The sequence below is a fragment of the Cloeon dipterum genome, chromosome 2, assembly GCF_949628265.1.
Source record: "Cloeon dipterum chromosome 2, ieCloDipt1.1, whole genome shotgun sequence".
Classification (NCBI taxonomy): domain Eukaryota; kingdom Metazoa; phylum Arthropoda; class Insecta; order Ephemeroptera; family Baetidae; genus Cloeon; species Cloeon dipterum.
In genome coordinates, this window is record NC_088787.1 from 21,042,109 (window position 1) to 21,060,319 (window position 18,211).

General features: G+C 41.0%; 1 protein-coding gene across 1 annotated transcript in view; it reads right to left on the reverse strand.

The window, feature by feature from the left end:
- Positions 1–18,211, reverse strand: part of LOC135937142 (insulin-like peptide receptor) — a 110,728-nt gene that overhangs the window by 87,619 nt on the left and 4,898 nt on the right. The window lies entirely within an intron of this gene.

An 18,211-nucleotide genomic window follows, 5' to 3' on the forward strand; every position in this document is an offset into this window, starting at 1 on the left:
CTAGTGATTTATTCGAAGTCTTTTACGCACTATCTTCCAAAGCTGGACTCATTCTGGAATAATTCCTATGATCGGTATGAGCCCGCTTGATCAAGTCAGCGAAGCCATTTCAGAACGCGATATCAAAGTTTTGACTTAATTACATAACACTCGGGGTATCGATTTTGAAACTTGTGAGAGCTCCGCATGCATTTTGCGCGCCAATTTTTCCTCATTAGCCAATGATAGCAGCCGCATCCCCTGCTGACGTAAATTTCGGGCCCGGCTGCCTCTTCGCGCCCGCCAAGATTTATTCCCTTCCGCTTAAAAGCTTTTCGCAGTAAACTCGCCAAAATGATTGCCGCTCTCCTTCACCGATTGAGGCGATTTTGGAGCCAAATGGGGCCGCATCCAGGGGACGACATATGCAACACGCTCGGCAGGTGCGTGTCTCCAGTTGCGGCGCGGCTAATAGAAAGCCAATAAAGTGTGTGCGTTTGCACTGCGTGCTCCTTGCTAATTAATGCTCTGAATTTTTTGTCACCCATGCATTGGTTGACCAGAAATTGAAATCGGCTTTTTCACAAACAGACATGTGTTCACACGACACGCCTGTCATGGCTTCCACTTTTTAATTTGTAAAAACGAACAGTTGTGACGAACGGATGTATTTGTATCAACTGTGATTATGCCTATTGCATTTTACCATTTTTAGAACTGTGATAAAAATACTGTAACTTAATGTGAATCCGTGTCAATATCAAATTGTGAACGTAAACATCATTCTTCAATATAAATGTCTATTGTGCTCTTCCGTGATTACTAAATTATTAATTCCTTCATTAAATCGGAACAGCCAAAATTTCAATGTGACTATGCATAACTATCCTCTTCAATGAGAAATGGTATTGCTGCTCAGCTTGCTAAAAAAAACTGTTTTCTTTGCACAGCGATACGGGGCATAATTTATAGCAAAAGCCTTTGAGTTTAACCATTTTTGGTTGAAAGGAAATAAAAAAAAAATAACCACGAAACTAATCAATTGCTTTTTCACAAAAAAAAAACACTTGCCCAATTTTAACTTTGCAAATGATTTGAAATTTATACAACAACATTAATATTTTGCTAAAAAAAGGGTGCCAAAAATGCCATGTTTTGATTGAAAAATTCCGTTTAAAAATTGCAATTATATTTATAAATTTTGTTGTACGATGACACAAATTTAATTATGTTTAAAAATCATATTTTAGACATATATGAAAAATTAAAAAAGAAAACATTTTTCTGTAGAAGGGAATGAAAATGATCATCAATAAATCCCAGTAAAAATTGTTTCCTTTGAAATGAAAAATCACAATCTGCAAAAGCGGAAGATGCAAATCATACAAGAAGAGTCGCATTTTTCATTTTATTTGATGTCATGACAGCGAATAAAAAGGAGGGAAAATGCAAAAGCCTTTTGTGGCGACTTCACAGTTCTATTGATTTGTTTGCACGGCGATTGCGTTTTCGCTCTGATGTTGCGTGCCGTTTTATTTTAATAAATCCCAGTTTTACTCGCTCGTCGGCATAAAATAACAAGTTGCCTATTTATACCCGACAGCTATTCGGATTTTAGAGAAATAAAGTGCACATCAGGGCACGGAAAAAGCGAGATTAGAGGAAATCTGGCCCAAATTGCGCGTCAGGTGAAGTTGCTTTTTTTAATATTCCCCGCTTTTTGTGCCGAGTGATGAAAAACAGGGCGAGAGTCCCGTGATTGCCGACGGCGGCAAAATGTTGCTGCTTTGTGCATACAATGCTCGTATACGACATGCTGCTGAAAAATGCCAACAATGAGGAAAAAACTAAACGTCGTACTGCTTTTGTTGTTCAGTGGGATTGGCGCTTTAGCGACTCAAAGGAAGACTTTTCAGCACCATTTTCACAATTGAAAAGAACGCGGATGGCGAAGAGTAATAATAAAAGCTTCTCAGAAGCCGCAAAAATCTGAATCAAAACACGCGTAGGAAATCGGATTGCGCATTGCCGAGATAAAAGTAAACAACGTCAAGAGTGACATCACTAGATGAAAAAAACACTGCTTGGCTGTGTTTAATTTAATTTAGCTCTATTATGTTTTTACTTTGAATAAAACTTCAGTAGCTTCATTTACCCTTATGCTGCTTAAAAATTGAAAACTTTCCTGATTTCCAAAAAAGATCGAGTAAAAACAAAAGGTAAATTCACAATCAGAGGAAAAGCGGGAAACTTTCTCTGTTCCTCCTGCGCTGGTTGGAAATTCGTCGCATGCATATTCAACTCTCGTCTCTTTGAACTTAATTAAAGCCGATTCCACTTTTCAAAGCTGGCAAGATGGCGGCAAATCAGATTACCCGCGACGCTTTGACGGCAATTTCTCGTGTTCGGCGGAGAAATATTCACGACAGCTGTCTTAGGATTATTCATTGACCGCGGCGCGTGCATAGGAAAAGTGAAAATTGGTCATCAAAGGGATGGAACAAAGCGGGCTTTGCTTCTAAGTCGCACGCGTCGAGTCTTGTAGTGGCCATCAACGCGTTGATGAGTCAGTTGGCATCTAAGTTTAGACGCCGAATAATCCACGCGGCGACAATAAAGAGCAAAAGCTACCGGCCGCTCGTGACTGCGACTACGTGCACCGGCCGGCGACCGCGTGCCCGAAAAAAGAAGTCGTTTTCAGACTGCGCGGCATTTCCGACGCCGCCGCTTATTTATTTTGAGCCTTCTCCTTAATTAATCGCGACTCGCAATCAGTGTAAATTTCGCGAGACAACACACTTGCTGCGTCAATTTGACAAATATAGTACGGACCACCGGTTTTTTTGCATTGCTTCCCTTTGAAATTTAAACAGTCAGGTCAGTCAGTTTAATTTATTTCCTCTTTGTTTGTTTATCTAACGTTTCACTTTCCTCATATAACAGTGTTAATTTTCATGTTAACTCGCTCTAAAATTTGGTTTTAATTTAATTTCTAGAACGTTGGTTGATATTGTATGCAGAACTGACAATTTCAGCTTTTTATATTTAAAGCAGAGCTTTACAGTCCAAAAATTAATAAAAATTTGCACTGTTGACTAGCAATAAGTAGTTCATTAAGTTAATTGTTTGTGCGGTTAAATAAGCAACAGTTTATCCCTACTGTGTGTACATAGTAATGAAAACAGTTCAATTTGAGATTTTAATAAAATTCTTAAAAAATTAAACGGTATGTTAATTATTTTTTGCACGATTTCTATTCTATTCGTCACGATCTACAAAACGACGAGACAAGTAATATCCCTTCTGGTGAAATAAATCGTAGTGTTACAGTAGGGAGACAGTATGCTCACCGCTTGATAAGCATTAGCATGCAAATTAGCCAATTTTCTCAAAAATTTTAACGGCTATCTGGGAAATTTTTAGCTTTGTCCTAATTTTAAGATGGTTTTTCAAGTAAAGGCTAAAATTAATATCTTTACAAATTTTCTCTTGAGTTTAAAAAGAATTGATTTCGCCAATGACGCAGAATTCTATGATTGAATCAGAAAAAATAAATTGGTTTTTACAGTTTCCTCTGATGCGTTCTTCTTGAAATGCGAATTTCACAAAACGGAAACCTCTCCAAACGCAAAGCATTAAATTCCAATAAGTCCGCTTTGATAAATTGCAGCAAAAAGGAATAAAAAGATGTGGGGGAGAAGAAGGAAATCGACGCTTATGAATCGCGATTTGGCAGGCGTAAATCCCTTTTTGATGCACCGCATCATCGCGTTTTTGTCCTGCCGGTCATTTTTTCCACTCGTAGAAACAGATTTGCTCGCTCGACTACGCACGCCGGCAAAAATATATTTGCATCGACTCGCGGTCGCGGCGCACCTTTAGCGTCCTCTCTCGAATGCTTTCGCCGGCTGGAATGTCGTCGGTTCGGCCGCTGATGCACCGAGGCAGAAATGCGGTCGCTCGGTTCATCCTCCGCCACCGCCGCCGCGGCAAAAAATTCACCCGCGGCGAATTCCCGCCAGAGCGAATTCCTGCGAACGGCGCCCGCCGCACGGCGGATATCCAAGGCGGAATTCGCTCGACGCTAATTCCTGTTGCGCGATCGAGATCGAACGGACGCCACTGCGTCTGATTTAATCGAAATTGAGTGCTGTAATTCCCGCGATGTTGATTTATTGGGTCAAATTGATTCTTTTATTGAATAATAATTTAGAAATACGATTTTTCTTCTCGGTAGTAAGCAGAGGGGTAGTAAGTATTAAAATTCGTAGATGATCGAAATATAAGTGCATTTGTGGAAGTGGTTTTGACAAATAGAGATCTTATCGGATTTTGTAGCCAGCAGTAATGTGAAAAAGTTCTGCTGTCGTTTTTTTAATTTTTGGGTTTGTGGTTAAACAATTTTGAGCGATTTACTGTAACTTTAATAACACTTAATAACCGTAGAGCAAAGAGATGAACGGTGATAAAAATTATCGACTGGAATTTTCTGCAGTTTTTGCTCTTTCCCACCGTCATGCATTCTCACTTCAAAGATTTAACAGAGCAGGCTCTAGCATTTTTTTACTTAACTCCATAGCTTATATTAAAAAAATTCCCGCACGCATTACAGCGACTGCGACGACTGAATTATTTCTATTTGCTGCGTACAACTTAATTTTGGCGTCGTTCTTCAAAGCCGCATTATTTAGAAGTCCAATTTAGGCGGAAAATGAGGAGGAAAACTAGCGGCCAAAAGTGGCGGGTGGCGGCTGCTGTTGGAAACAAGTCCGAAAACGGCTTTGCAGACGCGCGAATTCATCTCTTTTATTGGTCGGCGCGCTTGTACCGAGCGTATGTACGTACATGCCGAATAACGCGATGCAAACGAGGCACTAAAAACTTTACGACTGGCAGAGAGCCTCAATGGGCGCGAAGGCGGCGTCGGCGGATTTTAATTTAACGCACAAAAGTTTGTGCCGCGCGATAAAATTTTTCGCAAATGAGTGTGAGAGAGAGAGAGAGAGAGAGAGAGAGAGAGAGAGAGAGAGAGAGAGAGAGAGAGAGAGAGAGAGAGAGAGAGCGGAATATTTAATGCAGATAGAGAAGAGGTGGCGGGGAGGGGGATGCAAATGAAATTCTCCCCCGAAGAGGCATAAATCAGATGCTTTGTTTACAACTTGTTCGACGCGGTTTGCTCCACGGTCTGGGGATTAATAATCAAGCTGACGTGCCGAGCCAACCTTGCCGCAACGCCGTCGCAAACAAACCGTGCCCATAATAATCATAATATATGAGAGAGAGTGCGTGCAGAATATGCATGCGAGTGTGGTTTCTCACCAGCCGTATTAATTTCAGCGCTTCTGCGGCGTCTCAAGCGCGTCGTCTTGATTTACGCCGAAATTCCGTAACAACACGTTCAACTCGAATGTATGCTAATTACCTCAGAGTTGTGGAAAGGTGGGAAGAGATCAGGTAATTCAATCTGACATGAAACAAGCACAGCGGAAAATTTCAGCTCGTAAAGGTAAATGAACATTTTAAAGAAAAATAATACTGCCCTGCTATGATCAACTAAATTTTGAAAGGAGCCTTTTTATAAATTGACTCTACAGATCATTAAATTTTAAATTTTTTCGGGTGTCAATTTTAGATCAATTTTGGAGAAAAAAAATTCATCCTGTTTTATCGGGGCGAAAGAGCTTTAATGGGGGTTTAATTAGAGATGTGCAAAACCGATGATCAATGATTTTTTTATGTGGCCACGATAATGTTTTTGGGTCCGCAAAGAAGCATTTCAACGCATTTTGAAAATCCATTATTCACGATTAATTACAAAACCAATAACTCGATAATTCATTCAAGATTTTGTTTGTTAAAATCTAAGAAGAAAACGTCAAATTTTTTACGATTTTCCTGCGCTTTTCGACACGTTTTTAATAATTCCGAGTAACACACCACTATTTAAAATTCTCGCGATTTACGCCCTCTTCCAGTGGTCACTATTCACAGAGAATCCGGAAGATGTGTTTTCAATACAAAAAATTGCAAAAATGAAAATTTGAACGGTTCGCTCGTTCGGTAATCGATAATTTTTCTTTTCAGAAGGGACAACCACGTGGCTTTTTACTGATTGCACTTGGCAAATTAAATATAATGCTTTTATTCTCCTCAAATTTGATTATTAATAGAAATTTTTTGTGTCGATAGACACCCTTAAAAATAATCAACCATTCAAGCGAAAATCGATAATTTTTGGAATTTTTGCATATCTTTAGATTTAAGTGTATTATTTTTAGCAAATTTTGTATGGTCTTTGTGCATGTAAAAATTATCAGATGAGGTTTGAGTTTGAAATAATATATATTGTAACAATCGAAACAATTTCCACGTTAACTAAAATGCTATAAAGCTGCTATAACATAGTCTTGTTCCCTATTATAATTAATTTAATTTTTAATTATAAGGTGGAAAATCAATCTCGATTGTCGACATGTGAATATAGTTATATTCATTTCCCCCTCAAGAACTAAAAAACATACTTTCGTTGACTTATTTCCACCAAACCTTTCTGGCGATCTAAAACTAAAGAAGTGCTTTAAACGTTACTATCTTCTTTATTTTAAATTTTAAATAACAATCATGCTTCTCAGTGTAATGCTCTGCTGAAGTTCTCCGAAACAGTTGAGCTGAAAAGAGTGGTGCCGAGTTCACTCACTCCTCTTGAAAAATTAATTTACGACGTTCAAAAGTGTGAAAAACCCGGAGAGTTGCGGCTGCAATCTGCTTATTTTCCCGACTTATCTCCAGAGACCGGCTCCCCTTGATTTGAAAGCACCTTTTTACACAGCGCTCAGTAGCAGAAAAGAGGCATTACTTTGATATACGACTGCAATTAATAATTAAAAGCGTGCGTCACAGTAATCCGATTTCCCACAGAACCTTTTCAGCCTTTTCCGATTCAGCAGATAGAACGACTGGTTCCAAATGGATTCAATTGATGAGAGCGAATAAAAATTATGCATCGCAGTTTTGTCACCACGCCGTTGTTTTCCGCCTTCCTAGCTTTAAATTCTTTCGACTCCCTTTTCTTCCTTCCGCTTCCATCGAACAATGCGAGGAAAAGCTGGGATGAGAGGGAATTAAAAAGGACACAACGATAACCGGGAAGAAATAGTGTGCGTGCGCCTTTCTTCCTTTCTTTGACGAGTTTTCTTAAGTGCACTCGAAACGACGCTTTTTCAAGCAGATGATGCAGCCATCATCAAAAGTGCGTTCAGCAGCAGCTTGCTCTCATAATCACGCTCCGATTGAGAGGCTATGCATATATTACATTCTCGTTTTGTGCCTATTACATTTGGAGGGAGGGATCCAATATTTGTTGACAATATACGACATTCGAAGCGTGCAAACGAAATGACGAAAAGAAAGAGCGCAATTACGTCGAGTACTAGGGAATTATAGTATAGCTTCGTATTCGGAATTTGGAGTCAAAATCAATGCCGATTTATCCTGCCAGGAACCTTTAATACAAATGAGGAGAGGGGAATTCACGAGGTAAAAAGTTTCCCAGAGGCATTTTCCGAAATAATCTGCGTTTAAACTTTTCGACAAAAAGTTGTCGGTTCGTCGAGATTGGCCTTCCTGCGCGCCTTCTGAAATTCCATTATGCTCGACGCAGAGAAAAGCAAATTTTCTGATAACCGACGAGGCTGGCGGTGGAAAAAGGCGCGCCTTTCCCCCGGTGGGCAGCCCGGCAACTTTCTTTCTGGCTGGGTGCAGCAATCTATTTTCACCGGCAAAGTGCATTTTTCCGTACAAAAGCGAGCCTCCCCCAGGAATCGAATTTTGCGTAGCCGAGCAGGCAAAGAGAAAAGTTCCGATACACGGGAAATTCGGGACGCGCGCCCGTACTGAGTGATGGATCCATTTACTCTTCGGCGCGGCAAAAGTTTTCGCTCCTCCGCACGCAGACACATATATACATAACGAACAGGTAGAGTAATATTTTAGCCGACGACGACGACTTAAATCCCTCTCGTCTCTCACTCAATTTCTTTCGACACAATGCGCGTCGCTCTCTTTCTTTTTCTCTCTCAAACTCTGAGCTACAGTTGTATGTAGCACACGTGTTTCGGGGGAGCGGCGTCTCGTGTTCGCTTTTTGCAACACGTCCCGCGGGAAATTCGCACTTTGCTGCGCACTTCTTCGCTTACCTGTCGACGAATATCTTCTCGTCTACGTGCAGCCAGCGTCAGACGCTTTTTGCCCATATGAGTTGCCAACAATTTAGGCTGCAACGTGCTGGTTTGTTTATTTTTTTGGAAAAGTACCGACATGATTTTTTGTGTCTACAGTTTCCCGACTGAGAACGTATTTAACTGAATAATTACAAAGACAAAATTAATCTGTTCAGATTGCAGCAAATTGGAGGAAACTTAAAAACCTATTTTTCTGGTTTTATTAAGACTCAAAATCTGAAAAAAGTCATTCAAGGACGCTGGAGACCAATCAGAGAAGGAAGCAGTTTCTGATTAGCTTTTAACACAGCGACGGCAGCGAAAAAGTCAAGCGACTAGTCTAGCTGCTGGCTGTCCTGCCTTGTTGCTTGCGCTGACTGTCGCCGTGGCGCTGCTGTCTCGATCTTAGACAACAAGGAACCACTCGTTTCTAGTGGCACTATATATTGTTGTTTATTCTTGCCAAAGTCATATAATTAAGAACATATATACAAATTACAGCAAGAAATGGTATACAATGGTAGCAGAAGTCTGCAAAAACGATCAGATACATACATAAAATCACGCCGCGTTGAGCACTTTATGCTAGGTTTATACAAAAAACCGCTGAAATAATGGTTATTACGCTTCCTCTGAATTTCGCATATCTACCGAGACGATTATTTACCGAGTAATTTGGCTGCTTAAACAAGTTCAACTCTCAGGAATCGATTGGTATTTCAAAAAAGAAATTATAAATTAAATATATTTATTTTAATTTAATTTACTGCTATCTGGCTATTAAAAAACTCTACATCAATATCAGAGATATTTATTTATTAAGTGCTTTTCTGCAGGTGCTAAACTATCCCAATTTAAAACAGATTAATTGTTAATTAATCCCAAACATATTTTTATTATAATCAGAAAATAGTATATTTAATACAATGCTCAGTAATTTGCATTTTAATTTAATATATTTTGTCTCAGCAATGGGCCATGATGACATTTAGCGAGTAAACGCCGTTAGACAAATCCCATAATGCGCGGAAAACGCGCGGGGCAATAAAATTAGAATGAGCCGCTTCATTTAAGCCGTCATTAGACGATCCCATAAAGGGTTTGACTCGCACTCGAAAATGCATAGCAAAAGTGTTAATTCGAGGAGGCTCCTGCTCCTTTCTTGCGTGTCTGTCGTCTTTGAAAGACGCGGCGAGACGCGAAGAGCGACAAGAAGTGCGCAATTAAGTGCGCGAGGACGAAATAATAAGCGCAGCGGGCTCTGCGCTTTTATTTTCTTTTCGGTGGACTCTCGAGCAGCGCGCACAGCAGAGAGATGATGAGATGATAAAGGCGCTTTTCTTTGTCACCGCGCGAACGCAAAAAGTGGAAATTCAAGATTCTGCGGCCGCATTAAGCGCGAATAAAGGTCTGAAAGAGACACCGCGCGCGCATGCATAAATTGTGCGCCGCGACAAAACCGATTCGAAATATTTCTAGCGACAAAAAAGCAGGTTGCATGCGATATCTGCTGCTGCTTTTTGACTCTCCAAACAAAAAGCGGCATGAGAGAGCTACTTCCGAGTGAGTTTTTTCCGCGGCTTCTCTCCTCTTTCCACCGCAGCCTTTTTCATTTACAAAAAATTGAAAAGCGAGCTGTGATTGCGTGCTCCTTTCTTGCCACGCCGCTCGCGCTTTATGGTTTACGTGTATCTCTGGCGCGGCGCAGACAAAGGCAGCCGGTCTCTTTACGACTATTGTGACACATTTGTAAGGGCCTATTTTCTGAAATTTATGCATCGCGCAACGACGCACTAAATCTGCTTGTTTTCGCATTACGTAGCTTTCCTCGACTCCTTCGAATCGAATTAAAAGTTGAGTGACAGCAAATTATCCTGCCTTTTTACGATTCAGCGATTCTTAAAATTGAGCTGCAGCTGCAACGCTTTCTTCTTGACTAATTTTCATATTTTAAAACGCATGAAATATTCAGAGGGCAAAGTTGATGCCTCAATTACAAGATCTTGTGGCAGAATAATTCAGAGTTGTAAATTTATCAGGGATTTACCTAAGTGTGCAGTGCGCAGTTTCTATTCAAGATTGTTACCGGTAGACTAAAAATGTCACCATGAGATCGGAAAATCGAATCTCAGATTCTCAGCTAAGACTGGATGAGCCCATAACCAATCATGGCAGAACTTGTATGGTTTTCAATCATGTATCATGTTTCTTTAAAAAAAATGTAAAATCATGGTAATTTGACTTAAATGAATTAAAGAAAAACTAAATTGAAAATAGAAAATCCGAATCTAAGTTAAATTTATTACGCGGCACCAGTTAATATAGCCTCCTCTTTGGCTAGCATTAAGTAGTTTACTTATTTGTGGTTGAAACATTGCTCGTTTCCGTTCACATCAGCGGCCAGGGAAGTTTATTTATAATTAAATCATATTTTGGTTTGAGTTTCACGCTTGAATATCCACTAAAGGGGAGCGCTTGTACAAAATAACTAACCAAAATAAGCGGCGCTGTGCGTTTGCTCTGAAAAGTCAAAACCAGTTTGTTGCCGGCAGAGCTGAACTCACATGCAGGGCCGCGACGTTAATTAATATTTTAAGAGCCATTTTCGGCTCGGCTGAATACAAAAGAGAGAGCCTTGTGTACGCGTAACCCCAGCGAGAGGGGATGTTTCACCGCAGCAGCACAACGCGAGGCTTATCTTGTGTCCAGCGCCCATCACGCATCGCACAGAGAGAGAAAGCTTCATTTTCACCAGGGCTCAAAAAGCCTGCCGGCAGCCAGCAGCCGAATTAGTTCTCCTGACAAATTGTCCGTCGCTCTCAGCTGGAAATTGCAATTGAATCGAGACCACGCTGACGACGAGAAGAATAAAGGAAAAGGGTTGCCCCGGCTGCGGTCAGCGCGAAGAAAAGCGAGCTTCACGTGATTAAAGTGACCGGCCGCTCTCGCTCGCTTTTGCTTCCCTTTCATTTGTCGCGTAAGAATGGACTCTTGAAGAAGCAGCTAATGGTTTACGGCGGAAATTGCGAGAGCAAAGTACCTTTTCAATCTGGTGGCTGATTTATCTGCTCAAAAGTGAAACACGGCAGATTGCAAAGAGGCACGTGAGAGGAATTAAAAACTAGATCACTTTTGCGGATTCGTTTGGTTGAAATGAAAATGGTCCTATAGGTGGAGGCAGATCTTTCATTTTTACAGTGCAATTTTCATGTTAGCGTTAGGAATTTTGACGGATTTTAGGCAAAATAGAAGACAATTTCAAAACCGGTCTTAATTTTTGGAAAAATGGCCGTATTTGAACGTCTTTTTTAATATTTAAATTGTATTTTATAGGATATTCCTTTTTCGCCATTTTTATGAGACATTTACTTGAATAATTTAAATATTTTGCTAAAATTAAAAAATATCGTAATTTTTTAATCTTAAAATTTGAAAAATGACAAATAATATTCATCCTACATAGTTTATTATAGAGCAAAATAGCTTCCCAAACGATAATTTTTATATCGAATTTTGGCATTTTGAATTAAGAATTAAAACTACACATGTTATATATTATACAATATACATATGTATGTGGTATTTCTCGTCTGAACCTTGATTTTATTTTGAACATTTCGGTTTTTGCCTCTTCAATCAGAAGAGGTCAGGCTTTTCTTAGGAAGAACTGATTCAATAAAAAACCTCTGTCGCAGTAGCACAATTTTTCATTTTCCTCCACCAAATGTACTAAAATTGCTGAATAAGTCTTTATCAAAAAACTTGCAATAACAACAACAATTTGCACCATCTCATGGACTTAGCCAAGTTAAACAGTTTTAAGGCACTTCTTGTGACGGTTTTGGCGGTTTTAGACGGGTTAAGATGATTTTAAGAGTAGTTTTAAAATCGAATAATGCATGCTTCCTTGATGGTCCCGAGACAATTGTTCAGAAAAGAGTGGACTGACTAAATTTCAAAGCCTAAAACAGAAAGAGGAAAAACTTTTGACAGGAAAAAATATTGAGCCTCAAATGAGGAAGTTGATAATTTGACTCACTTCCTCATTTTACGATAGACGATTGCGATAGGTAAATTTGTGATAGGATGTGGTCAGGAATAAAAACTCATGAGATTAATCTAAACAAAAAGTTCGCACAAGTTAAAATCTCTGATTATATATGGGAAGAAATCAAAATCCTTAACAATTTAAAAAATATGTCGGTTGTAAATTCTAAAAAAGTGTATGTTAGCTCTGAAACGCCAACAAAAGGCACAGAATAAGTGGAGTTGATCCAGCATGGAATGCAGAGCGGATTAACTGTTCTCGCCCTCCTTTTACGCAGCAGTCGGAAAATCGTTGACGGAGGCGGTGGTGGCGGCGCTACCCTGGATTTTTCCACGCTCGGCGAGCACGAGAGGATGAAAAATTAGTCAAATCTCTCCAGACACGCGAGCGGAAAAGAACTGCCAGCGTTATATGCGAATAATGGTGGCTGTGTGTTTGTGCGTATGCGTATATGCGTTCGTACTCGGCTGTTGCTCCCTCTCGTCATCTCCGGCTTGTTCCCTCGGCAGCGGCTGACGTTTCATTTGCGGACCAGCGCAGCGCACGTGCATTGGCCTCGCCTGCGGACACTTGGAATAGGAATAAATGAAAACAAACAATTTTCGGCATTATATTTGCTCTGGCCGGCGGAGGAAGCTGCTGATGCTGCTGAGAGTCGGATGCTTCGAGGGTGCTCGGCGCAGCACTTGTGAGAGTCGGATGCAATTTATATGCATATTAGCGCTCCGCAGAGCGAGAAAGAGACACTTTTGATTGCTGCACCGCGCTTTACTGCCAGATTTTGCACTTTGCCCGCGCGGGCTGGGGGTTGGCGCGCCATTATTACTATTACGTCCTCGCTAATGCGGATTTTAGGATTTCGGTTTAATGCGAGCGCGGCAGTAAAATTATGCAAAGCGGCTAAACGGGCGATAATTAATTTCGCGGCAAACGAGCTCGAAATTAAAGTTGCCAGCATCTCGCACGCGCTGTGACGCTTGACGAACAAGACGATTTACTCGCAAGCACTGTTGTTTCCAACTAATACAGTTAAGCACTCTGAGATGGGTGCTTTCCTCGACAAACTTGCAGTCATTTCAGCCATTTGAATAAGAAGGAGTTGTTGCACGAGAGATTCGATCTTCCACAAGTAGGGTTTGTTGTTGCCGTTGAAAGGTACTCACGGGCCTGAGAAAAGGGTCCACAGGGGGTATCATAAGCCAGTTCCAAGCTTGCAAAGCACAAAATTTAATGAAACCCCCCAGAAATTCCCAGACAGTGATAGTCCAGGGGCGAAAATACAAAAAATAAAGGTTAGTTTTATGACACAACAGCCTTTTTCGGTTTCATTGGCATCTCATTGCTCTCCCCCCATGTGGACGAAACCAATATCACGCACAATGCCGATTACCATCATCGCGGAGTGAGAAGAGTTTTGTTAAGGACTGCGTATTCACACTTGAGTAGGGGTTATTTCATTGTACATAGTCGTTTCGCGTGGATTTCTGTGTGCGAAGGCCGACGAACTGAGCCGATTACGGTTAATAAATAAAAATGGGTCGCCCGCCGCTCCAGAGCTGCTCACAAGGTGCGAGTGGGTAAGCTTTTTTTCTCCTCTTCCTGGCTGCACCTTGACTAGTTATTGAGGCCGAGGAGATGAAGACGAAGAAGGGGAGGTAGGTGCACACACAACAACACACACTTTAACCAGACGGCAGCTAGACAGAAAGAGAAAACTCTCCGCAGCACACCGTCGTCTGTCTGCATTTTCTCATAGGATCGGAGGAAGTGGAGGAAGATGAGCAGCAGCGGTTACAAAGGAGTCAACAGATGCTGCCGCTGTACCGTTCGAGCGTACCAAACGAACCCAGCTAGCTCTTTTCGCCCAGGAATCTTCCCTGCCTGCCTGCCTTCTTTCTACTCAGCCTGCTCGTTCCTTCTGTACGCCAAATGAGATGGCACGCACTAAAGCACACAAAAGAAAAGAGGCTGCTCGAGAAAGAGAGAGAGAAAGAGAGAGAGAGAGAGAGAGTAGACTGGCACAACGATTTGCGCATTAGACTTAAGCTGTAATATTTTCCGTTTCAGTTGGCATAGTACGCCTTCTCTCTGGGGAATTGCTTTTTATTCTGCCGTAACAAAGCTAATTGATAGGTTTATTCTGAACTACTTTAGTTTCAAATTCTCATTCAAAACAAGGAATCTGGATTGAGATTACTCGTTATTTACTTCCTCTAAAATTGTAAGATATCCTACGGAAATCAGCTCCTGCTTTTTACAAAGTTCCTTTGCGTAACCTAAATAATTTCTAAGAATCTGTGATTAGCATAGATTTCTAAGAGGTGAAATACCATTGGGAATTGAAACTTGCCCTCTCCCTTCACGTCGAGGGTTGATAACCGACCCAAAACACAAACAATCATCGATTTGTATGCTTTACACAGCCACAAGGGGAAAACAGTTCAAGGAATAAACAAAGACCAAAACTCAAAAAGTGCTGGTGAAGAGGGAGAAGCTGAAAATATTGAATTCACGCGATTTTCGCTTGACTGCACTCTTAAATAACCACACAAATAATGACAATAAATCTCTCAACGCGCAGTTTATAAGTTGGAACGCTCTCGGCGAGTTTTATTACGCTTGTAAGCGTTAAGTATCATGCTTGTTAAAAATCTCGTTTTTGCACCTGCGATAGTACACGCACGGTGGAAAATTCTGGTGTTTGCCGCACTATCGCCGATGCAGCGAAATCATTTAAGCAATAAAGTCAAAACGGTCGGCGCTGCTGTTGGCGCGAATTAATAATGAAAGTGTCCACATCGTGCGCGTTTCTGACACTTTGACGAGCGAGTCGAGAGTCGTAAAGCGGCCGAAAAAAATAAAATAAATCCGGCAGAAGAGCCGCGCCGCGATTTCGGCGTTTTTATTTGCGACGTGCGCTGTTGGCTGGTCGGCCGTGTCTCGCGGGAGAGTGCGAGGATAAAAAGCGGGCGAGGTAACATTTTTCGTCCGTTTTGTTCGGAGAAACGTCAATAAAGCAGATTGGCTCAATTTATTCGGGGGAACAACAACTTCGGCTAATGCACACACACGCCGAGTTCGCCTCCCCGCCATTTGTTTCGTTCCCTGATTTATTGCGTTCGGGGGCGACAATTTTTTATTGACGAAGCGTGAATTATTTACTTTTCTGCCTTCTCGCACACTTTTTTAGTCACGCATTCGATTTCGTCATCAGGTACGTGGAAGGGATGACACAAAGAAGGAATTCAGCGGCTCTCTTTTCCTCTATTCGCTCGTTATTATTGATCTCCGGGCATTTCCAGCAGCCATGACTCTTAAGAGGCTATATTGCGACGATCCAACTTCTATAGGGTTATACGGGTAATACGCGGAAAACAAATTTAAACTAAAAAAGAAACTTGCATGAAAAAGAATCTTTAATTTCTTGTTAAGACTTTTAAAAGCAATATTAATGGATAAATGTAAAAACCTTTTCACTGCAGTGGCATCATGTGCACATGAAAAATTTAAATAAAATCAATGTATCAAATAAAACACTGAAAAAGCTAAAATGACATCATCAAGAATAGCTGGCAAGTGTTAATTTTACTTTAATTACTTTGTGATGCGGTTCCAGCTAATTGAAGTAATTAAATTAGAGTTTTGCTTAAAGAAATACGTCGTGTTTGATTTTAATCAAAATCCCATCATACCAAGTTTTGCATCCTTGACTAAGCATTTTCCCCCCGTTCAACAGACAAAATTCCCAAGTTGCGAAAAAGCGCTAACGGGTGGACGCACAAGTAAAAATTCTTTCCTGCTCCACTCGTTTTTAATTTCGATCTACTGTTTTTTTCCCAGATCCGGATGGCATATCCGCGCGAAAAGAAATCAAATGGGAAGTGACGCGTCTCAAATTTTGCTGTTTCTTCCGAGGAATGCCGGGGAGTCGCGTTTCGCTTGGAGAACTTTCGCTCTTTCCGCGACGTCACTTCCAATATTATTCAAATTATATACAACTCCCCAAAGAGCAGAAAAAGGGAAAAATTTTCATCCCGGAAGAGTTGCTGGAATCCGGCGCTGAGCCGGGAAACAATCCAATAATCCTTTCTGAAAAACTACACACGCCCTTTCCATCAAGTGGACAGCCTGTCAAAAAGTAAACGGGGCGCACGTGCCCTATCTGATGCAGCAGCCAAAATAAATTATCCATCGACAAGCCCATCAAAAAGTTTTGTCACAAAATTGTAGGCACGGAAGCAAGAGCAAAAACGATGAGTACGTATACTTCTGCGACAAAATTGATCAGACACGGGACACGGATGTAAGCAAAAACAATACAAGGGCAAGGGGAAAGAGGGAAAAAGCAGAGCATCTGCAGAGAGCAAAAATAAGTTTTCTATATTCAGTGGGGATCAAGATCCCTATGAATTCCATGGTTTCTGCTTTTCTTTTTGACAGTGTCATTGAGTCCTTTTGAAGGCTGCTTGCTTTTGCATTTTAATTTTCTTTGCTGATTGAAAACACATCGTGCTGGAACAAGTCCGACTGGACAACTTTTGGTCCGAATCCACTCGTTTTAACCGCTCTGAATATAAATAATACCCACGAAATGCGTATATTTGAGAACGTACATTCATAATAACAGTGCGTACGCGTCTCTTTTCTCATCGCTAGCAGGCCGCTCTCTTTTATTTGAACGCTTTTGTGCTGCCAAAGATGCTAATTTGCATATGGACCAGCAGTTATTGTCCTCGCAAGCCCGCCGGATTTTTGGTCCGCAGCTCAACGAGAGGCGCACATTTTGATATTTTCGCTCGCAGCCGAAATTGCTGCGCGCGTGCTTTTATTGTTATTGCCTCGTGTGCGAGTCTGGCTTCTGAATTCGCAAATAATTTGGCCTTTTAGTGCGCAGTGCGTGATGCAACACGCGTTTGACATGAATTTTAATTTTAAAAAAATGCTGTGTCATGCTGGGTGTTGTTTAAAAAGTGCTTGTCCATCTTTTAGCGAGCTCCGAAAATTCCCCAGTTTAATTATTGTGAGCTGGCATTAGCGGACTGTGAAGGGATGAATATGATTGAATTTGCATATTTTTATGGAACGCTTTTTATACATTAATAACTCGCTTTGAAGCTGCAGAGTTGATTTATATCACGAAAACCTCAATTGAAATTTAATCATATGATAAATTAAATCAAAGAAAAATTAGCGAGGTTGACTCAGAAATTTCAGAGCAAACCGATTGCAAAGTGGCGAGCATTTTCTGTCTATTGAAAATCGTGAAAATCGCAATTTTGCTGAGAGGAGAGAGGTCCACGCCAACCACTAGTCGCACAGATTGCAACTAGTTCAAGTTAGACCGAAAAAAGTCGTATTTTTTAGAGATTATTAGAAAAGCCGAGGTGATGACTGATTTTCAATTTATAATTTTATCTAATTGATATGCATATAAATCAAAGTTTAAATGAACCTGAAGGCTTTAAAAAAATTTATGCATTTCACGTTTTTTTTTCTTAAATTTTCTCCAACCAACTGGAGTAAATTTGTAAAAATGTGTTAAATTTAAAAAATGCTTCCTAAAACCATGAGCAATCTCACGACAGTGACGATTTTTTAAATTCAGTTTGCAAACTTTCCCTGATTTCCAATCTACGGTGACAGTTTAAAATTCACCTTCAATGGCAATAAGGGCATCAAAATATATTAAATAAATACAACCTCTCCTCTCGTTTCTTCCTGGCAAGGAGCAGCCAAGCGGCGATTATGATCTCCAAGTTTGAGTCAGGGCAGGTGCGTTCATTTTTCGACGTCGCCTAATTAAAATCTCTACGCAGCAGGGCGCCGCAGGGGCGGGAGGCGCGCGGTGCTGGTCTTAGGGGGTGGGGGGCGGGCGGGCTGACACGGAGGGGGCATGAATCGCGGGCGTAGCGTACTCATTGTTGTGACGCCCGGTCGGCCGGCCGTGGGATCGATCGTCGTCGCC